Genomic DNA, 22,321 nt, shown 5'->3' with positions numbered 1-22,321 from the left:
GTGAATTAATGCTTGGAAGATGATGGTTTACATAATGTGGATAATTAGTATATTAATTGCTACTTTGTCTTTTCATGTTTTGTTTTTTTTTTTTTTACATTTTTTTATTATCATTTTTAGGTAAAAATAGTTTTGTTACCAGTGAAAATCACGAGTTATCTGTAGAAAAATTAAAAATTTAGATAGTTGATTTTTTTTTTGTGAATATCAAATGAAATCGGAATTTATTTCATCATTGATCATATGCTTATTCTTTAATTTTGATCATCATCTAATAAAGATTCATAAATTTAAGAATTTGATTATGTACGAATTGGAAAACTTTAAACCAAATTAAAATTTTGAAATTGTTAGTTGTATAAAAAGTGAATTTACCTATGGAGTGTGCATGACATCAAGAGTTAGCAGCTAACCATACGACTTCACCACAAGGTCTTCCTTTCGTACCGTCTACAAAACAAAAGTACAACAAAAAATAATACACAAATTAGTATTTCGTCATTCCAAATTCAAGTTAAAAAAAATACTGCAAATTTTTACCACCCACAAATGATTGTTTTGAAGGAAAACAAATGAGACGTTCTTAAATAGGAGAAGCTAAATAATGCTAATTTGGAAGTTAAATAATGTACACTAAAATTAGTGTTCACAAACTTTAAATGACATAAAAATTAATTAGGAAAAAAACAAAACAATTCAAAGGGTTGTATATAGTGGGTTGCTTTATACAATCTTTATGGTGGTAGGAATTATTGCAAAATTAGTATGAGAGTTAAATGGAGTAACGGTTAGGCTAGGGTAGATAATTAGAAGAGACTTGTGAGAAAATTCGACGATGCCTTTAAGAAAATCATTGGACTTATGTGAAAATTATCGTGGGTTGAACTTAAATAATGGTTGAATATAAAATTCCATAACTTTACGTTTAAGAATATTATTAAGCTACTCATTTGTTTTTCTTTTCAAGTTTGTGTAGTTTTAAATAAATAAATAAATGTATAACTTTTATGAGCTATATTACTATGAAAAATGCTAATCGATTCATTAACATTTCTTTTTACTGTAAAATGGGATTTTTAATTGTAAATTAAGAAATTTTGATGTGAATTTTGGTAAGTTGCATCTTTTTTGTTTTTGAAATTTTTTAATTCAACTATGAAATATAGTTTGTAATTTGGAAGTTCATGAGTAATAGTTATTAAATGGAAGATTAGTGAATGAAAACTATTGTAGGTTTAATAGCCATTATAAACTATTACTTCCCATCATTTGATTTGCCTTTTCATTTATTTTTGAGTTATGAGAATTATTAAATAAGAAAATTTATTAGTGAGGAGCTCAAGAGGTAAAATAAATAGGAAAAAAATGTTAATGAAAATTACTATTATTATTATTGATCTTAAATAGTGGTTGAAATAAAATGTCATACCTTTACTTTTAAGAATATTATTAAACTTCACAATTATTTTAGTTTTAATTTAAAGGATTTGTATAACAATCTTAAATAAATAGATGTAGGTGTAAATTTAAGTGGTACAATTTCAGGACAGTTAAGTTTAACTTTTTACCAAAAAAAAAAATTACAATATTTTCAACCAATATTTTATCATATGAAAATAAATTAAAAAAAAAACCTATGAAAACTTTAATCAATTCATTAACATGTTTTATTACAAAACATTCAATTAAAATGTTAATTTTATAAGTTAATGCTATGTTGTCAATTGTCATTAATCAAGCAATATAAATTAAAATTAATTAATATTAACCAATCTAAAAATGACATGTGGAATAAAATTAAATGTTATAAGTAGCATTTTAACTATATAGTATAGATGTCTGCGTGGAGAATGGTTGGATAAGCGTGTGTCAATCTTGGTGGTGGCAATGTGAATGTCTATGTGGCTTTTCCACGTCCTACGTGACTTTGTCTAGTTGGCATTTTTTAGGATGCTTTTTAATAGTATTTTATAGATGTTGTCTCAATTTTATGAAAGTTAAGTAGTTATTCATTTTACTAATCTGATAGTGTTTTTGTATATGAGAACTTTCTTGTTAATGAAAGTTTCTATCACTATGTGTTTGTGTAATTGTTCTACTGATTCGACTTGTTAAAATTCAAGTTGTTTGATTCAGCTCGTAATGAAATTTCAGTCCGATTGTGTGGTTCACGTACTAACTTAAAAGAATAATAAAATTTCAGTTCCGAGATAGTGTTGATCATTCTTCATCCAGTTTAGGCTAGGAGGACAAGATATGTATGTGAAATGCAGAAAGTAACTGATGTTACTCTGGTTCGTACCAAAAAAAAAAAAAAAAACTGATGTTACTCTGGTCTGGTTGAAAGTATTGGACACAGGCATGTCTAATATCAAGTTGAATTTAAAAACAGTCACTCTGAAAAGAAAGCATAGTTTGGTACTTTTGTTTGATATTTTCGACTGTGCTAAGATATCTTCTATTCCCCAATTTGTTGTTGCGTGAGTGCATGTTATCATCTACTTGTTACGATCATCATTGTTAATTTATATGGAGTCTCGTTTTCCTAGAAGAGTGTCCTTGCTTTGTTGCATGTTTTTAATCTGGATAAGGCGTCTGAAGATGTGTTGCAGTCTACCAGAAAGAAACAATACCATGCTGTTTATGGATTTGCTCTCAGTTTCTTACAGTTTAATTGGTTTCCTGGGAGTATCACTTTACGGAGGTATGTTTGCGTTCCTTGCTTTGCAGATAAAAGAGATGGAAGAAATGCATGGAGGCACGGTGTACTTCTGGTCTTGCGCCCATGAAAGTTTGCTGTTAAATTGTGCATATGTTCAATTGATTGTTGATGCAAATTTATGTCCATTGTGGTCAATTGTATAGGTCAATATGTCATTGTAAATTTAACCTGGCAAGAGCATGTGCTCTTACTGTATTGAATAGTTTCTTTACTTGGAATATTGTGGTTTTCCTGTTTTCATATATATTTCACGCCGTTGTCTTTGTGTTGGGTGACATTTCGTCCCTGCGTTTTTGTGTCCGTGTATTTCTGCATGCTGTAGAGCAGAAAAGATTATTTTCTTCTGTCTTGACGGTGTAATATACTAAATAATAACTAAATCAAAGTGGTTAGCACTTCCTTTTACATGGGACAAGAGCGTCTTTGTAGGCACTAGGGTAGTGATATTGGATATTGATTTTGCTGTGGAATATTGCCTCCATTTATCTACCTTATTTTCCTTTTTCTTTTTTCTATTGTAGGAAAATCTATTGTATGCAATTCCTCCTGGTGCTGGTGCAATGGAGATGTACAGAAAATTAATTATGTCACATTTGGCCGACTGTGAAGTATGGACTCGTCCAATCCCTTCCATTTGTACTCGAGATAGTAACAACACAAAGTTCTAAGTAGTCCCAACCTAGCACTCCCTATGCTCATGTAAACTCTCTTTTTGTGGGCCTTCTTTGCAAACTTGTGCAGAGAGTAGGCAAGAATAATTACGAGGAAGCTGATATATCAGGGCATGATGATGCAACAGGTAGGTACCCTGCCTGGTTAGTTTTGCACTTTTGCCCTATTTTGCTGAATATCCATGTATACTTGTTACAGTCTTGTTAGTCTTGTTGGTGGTGATGCTTATGGGCACTGTGCAGAGACCAAGAATGGGACCCCATTGTTGAACGTAACGTTAAAATGGCCTACCGACAGTCTACATGTTGATCCTATTCCCACAAAAAGAATGTGCACTGCTTTGGTGCTGGGTGATAGTAATGTTTTGTGTCGATCTAAGAGGGTGATTTTATCACCCTCGTGTCTTTTAATATGGGTCTTTTAGTATGCTTTTCCTAGCATTTGGCAATTGGGTATGTTGTGGTAACTTGTTCTCTTTACCTCGGTTGGACACTCGATCTTAATGCACGGAACCCTGTTGGGGCTGGTGTCCTCTACAGTTAGTGTAATAACATTTAAATCTCTAAAAAGGATCAAAGGGCATACTTTTGTATTATTATCAGTTGGTCCACATTTATCAATAACGGTTGGCTTGCTAGATAAGTTTGACGTTATTGTCATACAGATGGCGGTGATCAACTGGTCCCTAAAAGTCACACCTATAGGATACGTTTGAGAGATGTGACGGTATGAAAATACAGTCATGTTGATGCCTAAAATGACTAAGCAGTTAGTCGGAGTTATTGACTAGTAATTAGTCAAACGCGATGTTGAGATAATTATTTAATACGGATTAAATAATACGTACTAAGGCGAATTAAGCGGTTAATTCGTAAATTGAATATAAACGATTTATATTTAATTAATGTATATTGAATTAATTTATTATACAATATCGTCTTTGTCGGACAAGTATTAATATATCGACTGAGTCATGTTATTAGTTGATATTTTAATAACCGATAACCGATGACGATTTATGATAAAATCCCGTCATATACATTTAGCGAAAATCGAGTCAAACCACGAGTTAAAATAAGGAGAAAGTGGAAAGCCCACTTCCTCCCTAACCCACGTTTGGCGAACAAGACAAAAGGAGAGAGCCTCTCTCCTTTTGACCTAAGCATAATCATTTGCACACAAACTAGGGTTTCGGGGCAATTCTCTCTGAAACCTAGATCTCACATCGAAAACCTCACATAAACTCTCTCAATATTGCAAGGCAATTAGAGAGTACTTTCTAGCACAAGGGGCATAGTCTCAGACGGTCTTGGGTGCAACGATTAGGAGGAAATCTACTTTGATTTCTGTTCTTAGGCCGCATTCACAAGGACCCGAGGTTGATTCTCTACCTTTTATCGTTTCTCTTGTATTTTGTTTTATGACTATAATTCACATGTAAATTTGCGTTATAATCCTTAAAATTTAAGGGAATTTTACGGATATTTCCCTACAAGTGGTATCAGAGCGAGGCCACGTAAATTTTCATTGTGTTTTTTTCATAAAAACGATTTGAGACGATCTTGTTTTGTCTACAAAATCGTGCGGCAGCAGCATTTTTCTTCTCGGCAGAATTTTTTTTTCGGCTGTTGCGTTTTTGAAACCGTGGCATGAAGTTACACGGATGTTTTATCTTGTTTTCGATTTGTTCTTTTGCATATTGTTATTTTATACGGAGATTATAGCAATATGTTAAGTTTTGACAATTGTAGAATTGTTTTTGATGCGGTTTTGATCAAAATTGAAATTGTTTTGTTATATCAAATCGTTTTCACGAGGGTTTTACAGTTTTCAGCCATGTTTGCATTCGATCGAGCGTATTTCTACTCGATCGAGTGCTATTCTGACTTGTTTTTACTCGATCGAGTAATCGCTGCACTCGATCGACCTTTTTAAAACCCCATCTGTTCGATCGAGAAGTCCTCGTACTCGATCGAACAGCTTTGCTAATAAAAGTTCTCGATCGACCTCCAGTTTTGTCGATCGAGCACTTCCTGTTTGGCATTCCTCTCGATCGACTAGCGATTCATCGATCGAGCACATTTGTTCTTCGATCGAGGACTTTAGTGTCTCGATCGAGGAATTTTTATCTGGCAGCGTGTAAAATTTATTTCTTTTGTTTTAAATTTTATTTTTGGCCATAAAATGTACTTTATACGGATATTGTACACTCGCTTGATAGTGAAACGGTTCACTCACGTACCATATAGTTATTTTAAAGCATATTTAAAATAACGGATTGTAATAGATTAAAATTAAGTTGATTAAAGCGGTTTTGTCACATAATTTTAATCATTAAAGGGTGGTTTGGATAAATTTAACATAATTACGGAATTATGTCACGAATAAATTTGTTTTAGTTGATTCATTTTATTTATCGTTATTGTTGAATGCCTTGAATGTTTATAATTACGTATTTATTTATTTTACAATCGGTTGTAACTTAGTGTGGCCGTAGTAGAACGTGTTACCGTAATGATGGAACACGGTCTTGGTTGTATTTTGAGATCTCGTATCTCCGTTTTGGATTTTTCAATTGTAATTACAGTTTTTATTTAGAATGTAAATAGGTTTATATTTTGTATATTTTAAATTGTAATTATGAGAAGACCAAAGATGGAGAATCGGATGCTCACTCCCGCTACAAGGATCAAGATGGAACATCAAGACAAGCTTCTCGGGTCCAACGGTGGATTCCAAAGTTGTTTTATGTTCTTTTTATTAGGATAGGCCACACTAGGAATTTTATTTACGTATTGCATTCTTTTATTTTTTTTTCGTAACGATAATTTGCATCATATTCCGCCTAAAACCAAACCACCTAATTATTGCATGAAAACTGACTCATATAGAGGTCACGCGTTAGTTTTCTATGACATTCTTATGTCACACGATCATTTTAAGCCATCACCTAAGTTAATTCATTCACGTAATGCTAGTTATTCGTTCACTTAAAATGAATTAAAACTAAGTTGATGGGATCTTCCTCGTATAACCAAAAAATTGAGAATAGTCTTTATAGGTCAAACTCCAATGAATCCCTTCTTCGTCGGTAGGCATAATATGACCCCTTCTACGTCGGGTAAGTTGGAACTGATTGACCTATTTTATCTCAACACTATGGTCACTCGTACGATCCTGTGATTATGGTGGACTATAGATAGGATTTACGGAAATCTATCGACCAAGAGTTCTTACGGAAGAACTAGCTAAACAGTTGGCTTATCAATTTACGGAAATTGAGTCTTGGGATCACTTGTATTATTCTTGAGGGAGATCAATTATGCAAGTGCTATGAGTCTACACGTTAAAATGAATTTTAAATAGACTTAAATCACCTCGATGAGTTGCTTATTTCGTTTTTGTTTTTCTTCCTTTTTCAAAGGTAGAACACGAACATTTAAACTGCTAACAACAAAATGGCTGGTCCTACTAACGACCCAATGCCAAGTGTCACATTGGACCGTGAGTCCTGGCTTCGGATCTTCATGGATCAGATGAATCAGTCTACTCGACTGAAAAATGATGGATCTAACTTCGCGGATCGGGAGGCGGCATTACGGAATGCCGCCATTGCTGATGGGAAGCTCAAATATCCGATCGAGCCCATCCCACCAAACCCAGGCCCCACGGCTGGAATTAACGAGATCGACAAGTATAACGATTTCGCCATGGAAGCGGGTGCGGTAAAGAACGTACTCATTTTTGCAATGGAATCCAATTTGCAGAAACGCTTCATAGCCCAAGGTGCAAACAAGATTTTCACCACGCTCACTAAGGAATTCTCGAAAGCACCGAGAATCGTGACCTATGAGCTTACCAGTCGCTTCTTTGAGGCGAGACTCCAGAAGGGCCAACCGGTTAGCCCACACATTCTCAGCATGATTGAGAATGTCGAAAAACTGGAGGCACTTGATTGTAAGATCAGTGAGAACATCGTGATTGACCGCATGCTTCATTCACTCCACGATGGTTTTGCGCTCTTCAGAGCCAATTACTATATGAATGATTTGAAGAAAAGTCCTCATGCACTACACTCCCTTCTTGTACAGACCGAGAAGGACATGAAGTTTAGTGGGAGCATGAAACAGGATGTTCTCATTGTGTCAAACAAGGGCAAGGGTAAGGGCAAAGTTCAGCCAGACCTAGCAGTAGGTAAGCCGAAGTTTAAGAAGTCGGGATCGGTAAGAGTGGACTGGTGAGTCGAGCACCTCATCGGCACGACAAAGAGAGCAAGAACGATAACATGGAATGCCATCATTGCCACAAGACTGGGCATTGGAGGCGTACATGTCCTGTTTACCATGAGGACATAAAAGCAGGCCGCGTTAAACCTGTTGGTATGTCTTCATCCTTTTCTACTTTTATTCATATGATTGAGATTAACCACACAAGTTACGGAACTTGGGTACTAGATACTGGTTGTGGTTCTCATCTGTGTAATCATGTGTAGGGGCTCCGGAACATCGAACCCCTCGTAAAGGGTGAGGTGGACCTGCGTATCGGGAATGGAGCACGATTGGCTGCCGTCTCGAGGGGAACATACGTGATCCAGCTTCCTAGCGGATTTGAGTTATTTTTATATAACTGCTATTATGTACCCAGTCTTTCTAAAACATTATTTCAGTTTCTGCACTTGACAAACTTGGTTTCTCATTTGTAATAGAGAATAATAATTGCATTTTCTCATTACACGATATGATTTTTGGCAAGGCAGTCCCCATGAATGAAATTTATGTTTTAGATCAGACCACCGAAATATTACACGTAATGAATAAGAAGTTAAAGGTTGGTGACAAAGATCAAACGTATCTATGGCACTGCCGTATGGGACACATTAATGAGAAACGCGTTAAACAGCTCATACAGAATGGAGCTATCTCGGCCTTTGATTTTCAATCATTTGGCACGTGTGGATCATGTCTCATCGGTAAGATGACTCGGATTTCCTTCAAAGGTGTTGGAATGCGCGCTGCTGACCTATTAGGACTCATACATACGGATGTGTGTGGACCTATGTCAATCACCGCACGAGAAGGCTATAGGTATTTCATCACTTTCACGGACGATTTAAGTAGATATGGTTATGTCTACTTAATGAAGCATAAAAGTGAATCCTTTGAGAAATTCAAAGAATACCAGAATAGGGTACAGAACCTCTTTTGGTAGAAAGATTAAAACACTACGTTCAGATCGTGGTGGCGAGTATCTTTCTCACGAGTTTGATCAACACCTTAAAGACTGTGGGATTGCCTTACAGTTAACTCCACCTGGAACACCTCAGTTGAATGGTGTGTCCGAACGGAGAAATCGAACTCTACTTGATATGGTTCGATCTATGATGAGTCACACCGTGTTGCCTGACTCATTATGGGGTTATGCTCTTCTGTCAGCTGCTCTAATACTTAACCGAAGTCCGTCTAAAGCTGTTGACAAGACTCCATATGAACTATGGAAGGGAACGGTCCCTAACTTGTCCTTTATACGGGTTTGGGGCTGCGAGGCTTATGTCAAGTGGAGACACGAGGATAAGCTCGGCCTGCGATCGGTCAAGACATACTTTATAGGTTATCCTAAAGGAACACTTGGTCATTACTTCTATTCGCCAACCGAACAACGTGTTTTTGTTGCGGCTAGTGCGACATTCTTAGAGAAGGAATTTCTCGAGAATGCAAAGAGTGATAGAACCTTCGACCTGTCGGAGATTCCAGAACCAAATACCGAGCAACCATTGGGGAACCAGTTCCTTCAATCCCGGCTGCGGTTAATATTCCTGAGGAATCTAGGAGGTCGGGTAGAGTCTCTATTCCTCCGGACAGATACATTGGTATGGTCGAGGAACATGACATAGATGACATTCTACTCTTAACGAGTAGTAAACCCGCAACCTATAAAGATGCCATGACTAGTTCCGACTCAAAGCTATGGCTTGAGGCCATGAAATCCGAGGTGGACTCCATTTATGGACTTAAGCAAGCTTCTAGGAGTTGGAATCATCGTTTCGACCAAGTGATAAAAGACAATGGATTTACTCGATCAGTCGAGGAACCATGTCCATATATCAAGTCGAGTGGGAGAAAGATTGTCTTCCTAATATTATATGTTGATGACATACTCCTGATTGGGAATGACATACCTCTCTTAACTTCGGTAAAAGTATGGTTGAAGAACCATTTCCAGATGAAAGATCTGGGTGAGGCACAAAGAATTTTGGGCATCCGTATCTATCGAGATAGATCACGTCGGATGTTATCTCTCGGTCAGAGTCTTACATAGACAAGATACTAGAGAGATTAAGCATGACTAACTCCAAGAAGGGGTTTCTTCCTATGGCTCCAGGGGTGCATTTGAGCAAGTCTCAGGCACCAGAGACACCGGAAGAGAAAGAGCGCATGACACGGATTCCTTATGCCTCGGCTATAGGATCAATCATGTATGTCATGATATGCACACGTCCGGACGTGGCATATGCATTGAGTATGACAAGTCAATTCCAACAGCATCCAGGTGAATCACATTGGATGGCTGTCAAGAACATTCTTAAGTACCTACGGAGGACTAAAGATTGGGCATTGACTCATGGAGGCGAACAAAAGCTATGCGCAACCGGTTACGCAGATGCTAGCTTCCAAACGGATCGAGATGACTCGAAATCTCAGTCTGGATTCGTTTTTACTCTTAATGGCGCTACGATCCAACAAAGAGTTCCAAACAAAGTGTTACAGCAGATTCTACGACTGAGTCCGAGTACTATGTCGCGTCTAGACATGTACAACGGAAAGCTCATCTAATCCGAGATTACGTGGAGCAAAAGGAAGTAGTGATAGAAAAGATTGCTACACATGATAACATAGCAGATCCTCTCACTAAACCATTACGACAAGATAAGCATGAAGGGCATGTTAATTCCATGGGAATTAAACGTGTTCCTGAGTTGTAGTACTCTTTTATGGATTAGATTCATTTTTTTGTGTACTCTATACGACATCATCGTTTTGATATTTATATATTTTGTTTTTCATGTGGAATTGTACGACGATTTTGAACACCACAAAGTGAACTGAACAAACATTATATTTTTAGTCCTTAATTGCCCACATGAGCTGATAACTCTGGCAATTATTTTGTGACGTTGGTTGATGGTGGGTTCAACGAGCCATAAGTCAACCGGTTGACTGACCAATCACAGAAGCGAGTTATACGGATATCTCGTAGGACACAATTGTGACATCGACGTGGAGTCCTAAATGTTTTATAATATTCGGTGCCAGGTCGTGGATAGGACCTCCATGGTGATCCTAAGAGTCGATTCTTTTGACTATCGACTGTCTCTTGAGACTAAGGCATTTTGGGTGACTTTGGTTTCTTTCTCACGGTCATCCGTAACAGGGGGCCGAGTAGATTTTTTTCGGTCATTTCATGCTTTGTGCTTAGATCGGAAGGAGTCGAGTTGAAGGAAATATTCAGCCTTTATCGTGTACTCGATATTTCTCGGGGCCACTCGAGGAGTCAGAATCGAAATGCATGGCCATGCTCGAATACGGATTCGTTTTATCAGTTAAGTTACTCTCTAGTCGGGGAAACCACTCTAGATACAGATCAATTGTAAAATACGACCTTTGCGGATCCGGATCTGCAAATTGTTTTACATTGAGTGGGAGAAATTTTTAAATGAATATGAGAATCGGTTATCGCACATACACTTGTACGGAAAAGTGGGAGTTTGTTGGAGCTGTGTCCTCCAGTTAGTGCGGATAACGTTATTACACATACACTTGTACGGACAAGTGGGAGCTTGTTGGGGCTGGTGTCCTCTACAGTTAGTGTAATAACATTTAAATCTCTAAAAAGGATCAAAGGGCATACTTTTGTATTATTATCAGTTGGTCCACGTTTATCAATAACGGTTGGCTTGCTAGATAAGTTTGACGTTATTGTCATACAAATGGAGGTGATCAACTGGTCCCTAAAAGTCACACCTATAGGATACGTTTGAGAGATGTGACGGTATGAAAATACAGTCATGTTGATGCCTAAAATGACTAAGCAGTTAGTCGGAGTTATTGACTAGTAATTAGTCAAACGCGATGTTGAGATAATTATTTAATACGGATTAAATAATACGTACTAAGGCGAATTAAGCGGTTAATTCGTAAATTGAATATAAACGATTTATATTTAATTAATGTATATTGAATTAATTTATTATACAATATCGTCTTTGTCGGACAAGTATTAATATATCGACTGAGTCATGTTATTAGTTGATATTTTAATAACCGATAACCGATGACGATTTATGATAAAATCCCGTCATATACATTTAGCGAAAATCGAGTCAAACCACGAGTTAAAATAAGGAGAAAGTGGAAAGCCCACTTCCTCCCTAACCCACGGTTTGGCCGAACAAGACAAAAGGAGAGAGCCTCTCCCTTTTTGACCTAAGCATAATCATTTGTACACAAACTAGGGTTTCGGGGCAATTCTCTCTGAAACCTAGATCTCACATCGAAAACCTCACATAAACTCTCTCAATATTGCAAGGCAATTAGAGAGTACTTTCTAGCACAAGGAGCATAGTCTCAGACGGTCTTGGGTGCAACGATTAGGAGGAAATCTATTTTGATTTCTGTTCTTAGGCCGCATTCACAAGGACCCGAGGTTGATTCTCTACCTTTTATCGTTTCTCTTGTATTTTGTTTTATGACTATAATTCACATGTAAATTTGCGTTATAATCCTTAAAATTTAAGGGAATTTTACGGATATTTCCCTACAAACCCGAGAGGCAATAGAGCACCTTTCAAAGTTCAAGACAAGGCACGAGAAGCTCACTTGTAACCCGAAAACCAGTTGGGAGAAGTAGGAATGAAGACTAGAAGGAATGAAGGCATTTGAAGAGGTCTAGCTCTTGGGAATTAGGAGTCCAAAATTACGAGCCTGTGCGCAGCCTGTGCAGGTGCGCACGATTGCACAGACAAGAACAGTTCTTGCGCAGGCTGCGCAACCTGCGCACCTCTGCTATACGGGTTTTCTAATCTCCTCTTTGGGCTTCTTAATTGGAAAATTTTCTAGGTTTTCGTGAAGCCCTATATATACCCGAGAGTTTGAAGACCTAAAGCATTCACCTACCATCCTTTCATCTCATCTAATCTCATATTTAGGGTTCTAATCTTGTAATAATTTAGGGACAATTTCCATTCAAAGTTGTAATCTTTCCTTTGTTGTTGGGTTTATGAAGACTATGGAAGGCTAAATCCTTCCCTACTTGGTGTAATCCATTGCAAGCTTTCATCTTTATCATTGTATTGACTCCTTAATCTCTAATCTTTCATTTATTTAAATTTCTAAGTTTTAATGACATGATGAATGTTTTGTTTTGAGAAGTAATTACCCTTACCTCTTCAATGTTCATTTATTGCTTCTTTATTGCAAAGTTCCTTACTTTTGTGATAACTTGTTGAAGCATCTCATGATTATTGATATCTTGGTTTAAAGTATCAACCTTTGTGAGTAGGAATCGATTATATCATTGGGTTTGTTGGTTTAAACATATCTTTGTGATATCCCATTTACTTTCCTCTTGGTTTTGTTCTTCATGCTCTTGGTTACAATTCCTACATGGTTTAATGTTAGAATTTGTAGTCTAAGTAGGATTATCATTATTGGCTTAGATAGTGGTAATCACTTGCTTGAGGATTGTTATTGGGTAAATGAAATTGGAGAGAAAAGAGTCTTGCTTTGAGAAAAGTTGGAACTTGTAGGATTATACCAAGTTCTCACCTCTTATAATTGTTACTTGCATACTAAATGTTTGTTGTCTTGTTTCATAGGAAAAATCACATCTCTTTCATTTTGTTACTTGTTTTCTCCATGCCAATTCTCCATATATGTCTCTCTATTGTTGTTCATTGTTAATACCCATAGTTTGTGCATAGTCTTGTGCTTTGTCCATTTCCATTAATCTAATTCAAGTTTTTAGTCTTAAATCCCTTCTCTTGGGTTCGACTCTTACTTCCCTTTACTACTATTCTTAATTGCATAGTGCAGAGTCGAGTTTGGTTTATAAATTGTTAATTTGATAGGTTAATTCTAGCTTTTTACGACACCTAGTTTTACGTTATCAAATTTTGGCGCCGTTGCCGGGGAAGGGCAACATAGCTAAAGGCTTGATTGTTAAATTGCATGTTAGTTATTTTTCTTCTCTTTGTTTTTGGAAAGTAAGTGGAAGTTCTAACTTGTGTGTGTAGTGCGAAGGTTTATGTATAGTTCTCCCCACAACGGTGAATCAACCCCCGTGGAAGAGGACTCTTTTGGAGCATATTCGTGGTTATTTACCAATCCTTGGTACCAAAGAGCACAAAGGAAACATCGAGTAGAAGAAGCACCTTTGGAAGATCCTATTGAAGTAAATCCGATTGAAGTAGAGTACCCCCCTATGGCGAATGACACAAGAACCATCCGGGAGATACGAGCAAGGAATTATGACGAGCAACCCTTGTGTATCACCTACCCCCCTCTAGGAGCCAATGCAAATTTCGAACTCAAAGGCTTCTTTATTCATAACTTGCCTAAGTTTCACGGCCATGCGGGGAACGATCCAAACCGTCACCTTTCGGAATTCCATATGATTTGTGAAGGAGCAATTCCGAATGGGGTAACGGAGGATCAATTCAAACTACGGGCTTTCCCATTCTCCTTGTTGGACGCGGCCAAAGATTGGCTCTTCTACCTTACTCCGGGGTGTATAAGAACTTGGAAGGAAATGAAGGCGGCCTTTCTTGAAAAATTTTACCCCGATTCACGCCACAACCGTGCTAAGAAGGCCATTACCACCATAGAACAAGACCTCAATGGTGAAACCATGTATGAGTATTGGGAGAGGTTTAAAAAGTTGGTGGCTCAATGCCCATACCACGGGTTGAGCGATGATGATCTTCTTGTGAACTTCTATGAAGGGTTAGGCCAAGATGATCAAAGAATGGTCAATTCCGCTACCGGAGGAGGGTTAGAGAATTTTTCCATAGCGGATGCCAAGGAAATCATTGAGAGACTTGCCTCTACTACGAGGAATTATGGAAGAACTCAAAGGGGAACAAGAAATACTTCTTCAATGGGGACCTCTTCCTCATCTACTCAAAACCTTGAGCAAAGTGTGAATGATTTAACTCACTTAGTGAAGAATATGATAGTGAACAATCCAAACAAAGATGGAGGTCAAACCAAGCAAGTGGAATGCAACTATTGCCAAGGTACTCACTTGGAGGAAAATTGCCCCATCGTGATTGAAGAAGGAATTGGAGTGGAGAATGTAATTGCAATGGGGTATGGAAATTACAATGCTAGGAATCCTCCCGGGGGAGGATATTACAACTATGATCCTAGTGGCAACACTTACAATGTTGGGAGTAGAGACAATCCTAGACTTGGTTGGGGTGGTGACACCTCAAAGAGCTTTGTGAATGGTCAATTCAACCACTTGAGGGACCAAAATTCCCGACAAGGTCAAGGTTCAAATTCTCAAGGGAATAGGAATGGGAATTTCAACAACCAAGGTAGAAACCAAAACCAAGGTCAATCATCCCAATTTGGCAATCAAGGTAACAACACCAATTCTCAAAAGGAACCAAGTGTTCAAGACTTGCTTAAAAACATTTTGCAAGAGCAAGTCAAAACAAACAAGAGGTTTGACAAGATTGAAGCCGACAAGGGTGTTAGTGATGCCAAGGTTGCCAACCTTGAGGTCCAACTTGGACAAATTGCCCAAGAACTTGCCAAGCAAAACCAAAGGAATTCCACTTCTATCCCCTCCACTACATTTCCTCCTAGAGAGAATGCTAGTGCTATGACATTGAGGAAGGAGAGAACTTTAGAATCCCCTCCCAAGAAGAAGAGAAGAGGCAAGTCACAAGAAAGGATTATTGAAATTGAAGAGTAAATTGAAGAAGAGCTTGTGGTTGAACAAGAGAAAGGGTCATCTTCAAAAGCTAATGAGGAAAAAGAAAAGAGTCCTTTGAGCATTGACAAAGGAAAGGAGGGAAACACCAACACAAAGGATCAACTGAAAGAGATTGAAAATGAATATGAACCGGAGGTACCATTCCCAAGTGCCCTCACAAATTCCAAGAAGTTTGATAAAGACTCCGATCTTTATGAAACTTTTAGGAAATGTGAGGTCAACATTCCTCTTTTTACTATCATCAAAACCGTTCCTAGGTATGCAAAGTTCCTCAAAGAACTTTACACCCCTAAACGGAAGCCAAGGAAAGGAGTTGAAAGAGTCACGGTTAGTAGGCATGTCTCGGCAATTTTCAAACAAAATCTTCCCAAAAATTGCGATGATTCGGGCATGCTAACTATAACGTGCTCAATTGGAGGCAAAGCTTTTGCTAGAGCTATGCTAGACTCGGGGTCCTCTATTAATGTCATGCCGTATTCCATTTATGAGACCTTATGTGACACCCTTAAATCTAGCCTTAATTATATACGTAAATTCTACAGAAAAACTGGTAGGATATGTTTGTAAATGGTTCAACTAGTCCAAAAACCTGCAATTTCAAAAATTTTTCTAACTAAACCATTCACAACCAATCCCAACTCAAGAAGAGTGTCATAACCCTGCAACAGCTGATAAACTAACTTACATATATAACTAAAGACGCGGAAATATATGGATACAAACCAAAAATAAAAAGGGAGACATATGTCCCTTCAAATTATATACAAACCAAAAGTGTAAAAGGTTGACTAATAAAATAGCCAAAACTAGGTCCAAGGTTCCTTGCTCACTAGCCGTCTCGTGACCCCAACTAAGCATCATCAACCCGTCAATCGCATTTTATACAAACACGAAAGCCACAATTCAGTGGGGAGTAACTTCGAGTCCTCCCAGCCACGAATCGTCAAAATTAATGTAACATGTAGTGTAACATGTAAACAATTTGATAAACCATTTACTTATCATGTATTCTAACAAATGACCCCTAAACTGACCCAACTAACTATCATGTGAATCATATAACAAATTGTAATCCAAACTCTATCAACCATAGCCGGCTTGCATCTCACCTTCTATGATTCATAGAATCATCAAACAAGAAAGGGCAATATATCAAAGACAGGCATAAGTTCTTAGCACCGTCAATAGTCACTTTGTAACTCAAGTCTATACCACGAGGTAGGGAAGGTAATCGAACCGGTATCTTGGCTCAGCGGTTACTATTAAGAAAACATGGCCAAGAGACAACACAATCCTAGCCTAAAATCTGCGCAGACCTAGACATGCGGATACACACCACCGCACCCAAGACTCACAACTTTTTTTTTTAAAACCAAGTGAAGTGAGTACCCTAAGGACACCACCGAAGGGTCGGCTAGTACTTAAGCTGACCCCATACTATCAAAATAAGTACCTGAGGTCATGCCCCAACTTGGATAAACATCCACTAGTCGAGAAAAGAAAGGCTATCAAGCAATGAACATATACTCGTCAAAGACTATAAAGACCTATCTATGATGAAGGCCGAAATACTCACCTAGGACCTAGTCACAAATAGTCCCGACTTGAATATTTTAGCCCACACCACACAAAACTCACCACACAAGTCAAGTAAGACACCCACTTAACCTTAAGAGGGCAAAAAGTCCTACTTACCAACATAAAATCTAATATTCTATCATGTGAAAGGCTATATAAATGTCTATTTACAGCATACAATCCCAACAGTTCCTCAATAAGTATTCAATACTAATTTCCAATCCTAGCAATTATAACAATATAAAAGGCTTTAGGGGAAACTAGGGCCATTTCTACAAAATAAGAAGCTATTAAAATTCAACTAACTAAATAAGAAGCTATTTAAATTCAATTAACTACACATGTGAAATAGAGATATAATAAATGGCCTAAAACAAGAAAAGGCCGATTATCTAATTCATTCAACCGAATTTTTACCCGCAACCCCACCTGCGGCGGCAGTGCGGTCAAATTGCGGTGACCAATCACTCAATTAATCGACATCGCATCGATCAAAGGGACTAAGGCTCGGTTTTGGCACAATCAACAAAACATTACAATTATAGCTATAAAATTCATTTTGAGCCTATTAATTACAAATTTCCTTTTGTAAACTACCTTAACATGTGATAACTATTAATATAAGCACAATTTTTTCCATTAACATAATTTTTGTTACTAGTACACTTCAATTCAAATTACTACTCTTTTTGTTACTTATACTATTCTAATATTAATTAACCCGAAATGACCAATATTGTACGAAAAATTGCAAAACAAGCACGGACCAACCCGGGCCAACCCCAAGACCGGCCGGGGGCGCCGTGGCTCTTATGCCGGCTGCTGCCGGGCCCGCTGCCGCACCATTTCTCCTCTTTTTTTTTTTCATTTTTATACATTATAAGACCGTCTGAAAATTAATTAATCGTCCCCAATTCAACTTTGATAATTTAAACTACCAAAAGGCACAAATTAAGCTTGCATGCAACTAAGTTTAACATGTGAAAATTACTACCCAAACAAAAATTCACCAAACATACAAAAATCAAAAACATGTGACGATCTTTCGTCGAGTAACTCGAAATATGTTACCTTAAGCTAGAAAATGAGCAATTAGCACCTTGAAAACCCAAACCCTAACGACACTAGCCGCTATCCTCTACAATATACGAGTCCCCGAACTCGTCTTCCAATCCTTCACCTAAATAAACAATTAAAACACAATAATTAAACATATATACCGAAAATTCCGAAATATATTAATGGTCCGAAATTTACGGGGCGTTACAATCACCCCTCCTTTTAAAAAGTTTCGCCCTCGAAACTTAGAAGGAGAAATTATAGTTATAAGAAAATATAGGTATCTTATCAATGAAACGGTGATACTCTTGTTGATCAGACAAGAACATCCATATTCATATCAAGATATAAAAATACTTCTTCACCAATAAATGAGAAAACCCATTATTGGGACGTCACCAACTACGAGATTTAACATTCACTAATGTTAAAACCATTGAAAATCATAAAAGCATTTTCAAACTTTCAGTTTAATATTCTATAGTAAGAATACTATCTTTACTAAATATGATTATACAAAGCTTAGAAACTCAGAAAAAGAGTAAGAAAAAGAATACCTTACGGGACATCTGATCAAATTGGAACGATACAGAGAAGATTAGCATGGCCCCTGCGCAAGGATGACACGCATAAATCGAGAAATGGTCCAAATTTTTACTGTGACACCCTTAAATCTAGCCTTAATTATATACGTAAATTCTATAGAAAAACTGGTAGGATATGTTTGTAAATGGTTCAACTAGTCCAAAAACCTGCAATTTCAAAAAATTTTCTAACTAAACCATTCACAACCAATCCCAACTCAAGAAGAGTGTCATAACCCTGCAACAGCTGATAAACTAACTTACATATATAACTAAAGACGCGGAAATATATGGATACAAACCAAAAATAAAAAGGGAGACATATGTCCCTTCAAATTATATACAAACCAAAAGTGTAAAAGGTTGACTAATAAAATAGCCAAAACTAGGTCCAAGGTTCCTTGCTCACTAGCCGTCTGTGACCCCAACTAAGCATCAACAACCTGTCAATCGCATTTTATACAAACACGAAAGCCACAATTCAGTGGGGAGTAACTTCGAGTCCTCCCAGCCACGAATCGTCAAAATTAATGTAACATGTAGTGTAACATGTAAACAATTTGATAAACCATTTACTTATCATGTATTCTAACAAATGACCCCTAAACTGACCCAACTAACTATCATGTGAATCATATAACAAATTGTAATCCAAACTCTATCAACCATAGCCGGCTTGCATCTCACCTTCTATGATTCATAGAATCATCAAACAAGAAAGGGCAATATATCAAAGACAGGCATAAGTTCTTAGCACCGTCAATAGTCACTTTGTAACTCAAGTCTATACCACGAGGTAGGGAAGGTAATCGAACCGGTATCTTGGCTCAGCGGTTACTATTAAGAAAACATGGCCAAGAGACAACACAATCCTAGCCTAAAATCTGCGCAGACCTAGACATGCGGATACACACCACCGCACCCAAGACTCACAACTTTTTTTTTTTTAAAACCAAGTGAAGTGAGTACCCTAAGGACACCACCGAAGGGTCGGCTAGTACTTAAGCTGACCCCATACTATCAAAATAAGTACCTGAGGTCATGCCCCAACTTGGATAAACATCCACTAGTCGAAACACAAAGGCTATCAAGCGGTGAACATATACTCGTCAAAGACTATAAAGACCTATCTATGATGAAGGCCGAAATACTCACCTAGGACCTAGTCACAAATAGTCCCGGCTTGAATATTTTAGCCCACACCACCCAAAACTCACCACACAAGTCAAGTAAGACACCCACTTAACCTTAAGAGGGCAAAAGTCCTACTTACCAACATAAAATCTAATATTCTATCATGTGAAAGGCTATATAAATGTCTATTTACAGCATACAATCCCAACAGTTCCTCAATAAGTATTCAATACTAATTTCCAATCCTAGCAATTATAACAATATAAAAGGCTTTAGGGGAAACTAAGGCCATTTCTACAAAATAAGAAGCTATTAAAATTCAACTAACTAAATAAGAAGCTATTTAAATTCAATTAACTACACATGTGAAATAGAGATATAATAAATGGCCTAAAACAAGAAAAGGCCGATTATCTAATTCATTCAACCGAATTTTTACCCGCAACCCCAGCCCTGCGACAGGTACGGGTCAAATTGCGGCTGACCAATCACTCAATTAACTGACATCGCATCAGTCAAAGGGACTAAGGCTCAGTTTTCGGCACAATCAACAAAACATTACAATTATAGCTATAAAATTCATTTTGAGCCTATTAATTACAAATTTCCTTTTGTAAACTACCCTAACATGTGATAATTATTAATATAAGCACAATTTTTTCCATTAACATAATTTTTGTTACTAGTATACTTCAATTCAAATTACTACTCTTTTTGTTACTTATACTATTCTAATATTAATTAACCCGAAATGACCAATATTGTATGAAAAACCGCAAAACAAGCACGGACCAACCCGGGCCAACCCCAAGACCGGCCGGGGCTGCCGTGGGCCTGCCGGCTGCTGCCGGGCCCGCTGCCGCACCATTTCTCCTCTTTTTTTTCATTTTTATACATTATAAGACCGTCTGAAAATTAATTAATCGTCCCCAATTCAACTTTGATAATTTAAACTACCAAAAGGCACAAATTAAGCTTGCATGCAACTAAGTTTAACATGTGAAAATTACTAACCAAACAAAAATTCACCAAACATACAAAAATCAAAAACATGTGACGATCTTTCGTCGAGTAACTCGAAATATGTTACCTTAAGCTAGAAAATGAGCAATTAGCACCTTGAAAACCCAAACCCTAACGACACTAGCCGCTATCCTCTACAATATACGAGTCCCCGAACTCGTCTTCCAATCCTTCACCTAAATAAACAATTAAAACACAATAATTAAACATATATACCGAAAATTCCGAAATATATTAACGGTCCGAAATTTACGGGGCGTTACACCTTAGAATTGCCTCCCTTGTCTAAGACCAATGTTGTGATACAATTGGCGGACCGCTCCACAATTCACCCCAAGGGCCTTGTAGAGGATGTGTTGGTAGAGGTTGACAAATTCATGTTTCCGGCCGATTTTTATGTTTTGGATATGGAACCGGACTCTAAGGCTACACCCCTCTTGCTAGGGAGGCCTTTTATGAGAACCTCCAAACCAAACTTGACATGTATGATGGAACTTTGACCATGGAATTTGAAGGGAAAGTTTTGAAGTATAATGTGTATGAGACGATGAAAAAGACCGATGATTTGAGTTGTTGCTACTTTCTTGATAAAATTGAACATTTGGCAAATCGAGTTTACCAATTTAGTCATAGGGACCCACTTGAGGTGGCCCTCACTAACAATGTCGAGAAGGAAGGGTTGCGGTTTTTGTTGTCTCATGATGTGCAGGAAAATATTGAGGCATTGGAAAAGGAAGAACCACTAGAAGAATCAAAGGAAGAAAAAGAAGTGGAAGAAATTGAGGAGGAAATGTCGAGCACAGGCGCGGCCTGCGCAAGCCCCATGCACAGCCTGCGTAATCCTGCGCAGCCTGCGCAGACCCCCAGTGCAGCCTGCGCAATTCTCAGCTCACCCAAGTCGTGTTTTTCTTCCTACTCTTATGACTACCCATCCAAATTCCTTCCCCTAGAGGCCTCCCTTGAAAGGCCCCTCCCATCCATCATAAAGCCACCCATCCCCAATCTAAAACCACTCCCCGACCACTTGAAGTACGTGTTTCTTGGGGAAAACAACACTCCACCCCTCATAATTTCAAACCAACTTGAGGGTGATCAAGAAAGGAGATTGGTGGATGTTTTGCACAAGTACAAGGAAGCTTTTGGGTGGAGCATTGCGGATCTAAAAGGGATAAGCCCAAGCGTTTGCATGCACAAGATCCGTTTGGAAGGGGAAGCAAAGCCGGTTCGGCAACCACAAAGAAGATTAAACCCATCAATGATGGAGGTGGTAAAGGAAGAGATCATCAAACTACTCCAAATGGGAATCATCTACCCCATTAGCGACTCTCAATGGGTAAGTCCCACTCAATGTGTACCTAAAAAGGGTGGTGTGACGGTAATCGAGGGCAAAGAAGGAGCTTTAATTCCCACCCGGATTCAAACCGGGTGGAGAGTTTGCATCGATTACCGCCGCCTAAATACCGTGACTTTCAAAGATCATTTTCCTCTACCCTTTCTAGACCAAATGCTAGAGAGGTTAGGGGGGAAGGAATTCTATTGTTTCTTGGACGGA

At 37.9% G+C, this 22,321-nt stretch overlaps 1 protein-coding gene, 1 long non-coding RNA gene and 1 other non-coding gene across 6 annotated transcripts in view; 1 reads left to right on the top strand and 2 right to left on the bottom strand.

Moving 5' to 3' along the window:
* Nucleotides 1-22,321, bottom strand: part of LOC141614590 (uncharacterized) — a 237,844-nt gene that overhangs the window by 118,540 nt on the left and 96,983 nt on the right. The window lies entirely within an intron of this gene.
* LOC141624051 (U6 spliceosomal RNA) lies at nt 18,582-18,684 on the top strand. Its single transcript, XR_012533867.1, has one exon. It is a non-coding gene; the product is annotated as a U6 spliceosomal RNA (small nuclear RNA).
* LOC141619036 (uncharacterized) lies at nt 18,864-20,984 on the bottom strand. The gene is made up of 2 exons (XR_012531578.1): nt 20,837-20,984; nt 18,864-19,055 (listed from the first exon to the last, which is right to left on the bottom strand). It is a non-coding gene; the product is annotated as an uncharacterized LOC141619036 (long non-coding RNA).

This window comes from Silene latifolia, chromosome 1, assembly GCF_048544455.1.
Source record: "Silene latifolia isolate original U9 population chromosome 1, ASM4854445v1, whole genome shotgun sequence".
NCBI lineage: Eukaryota > Viridiplantae > Streptophyta > Magnoliopsida > Caryophyllales > Caryophyllaceae > Silene > Silene latifolia.
Note: the sequence above shows the minus strand (reverse complement) of the source record. Positions and strands in the feature narration are given on the sequence as shown.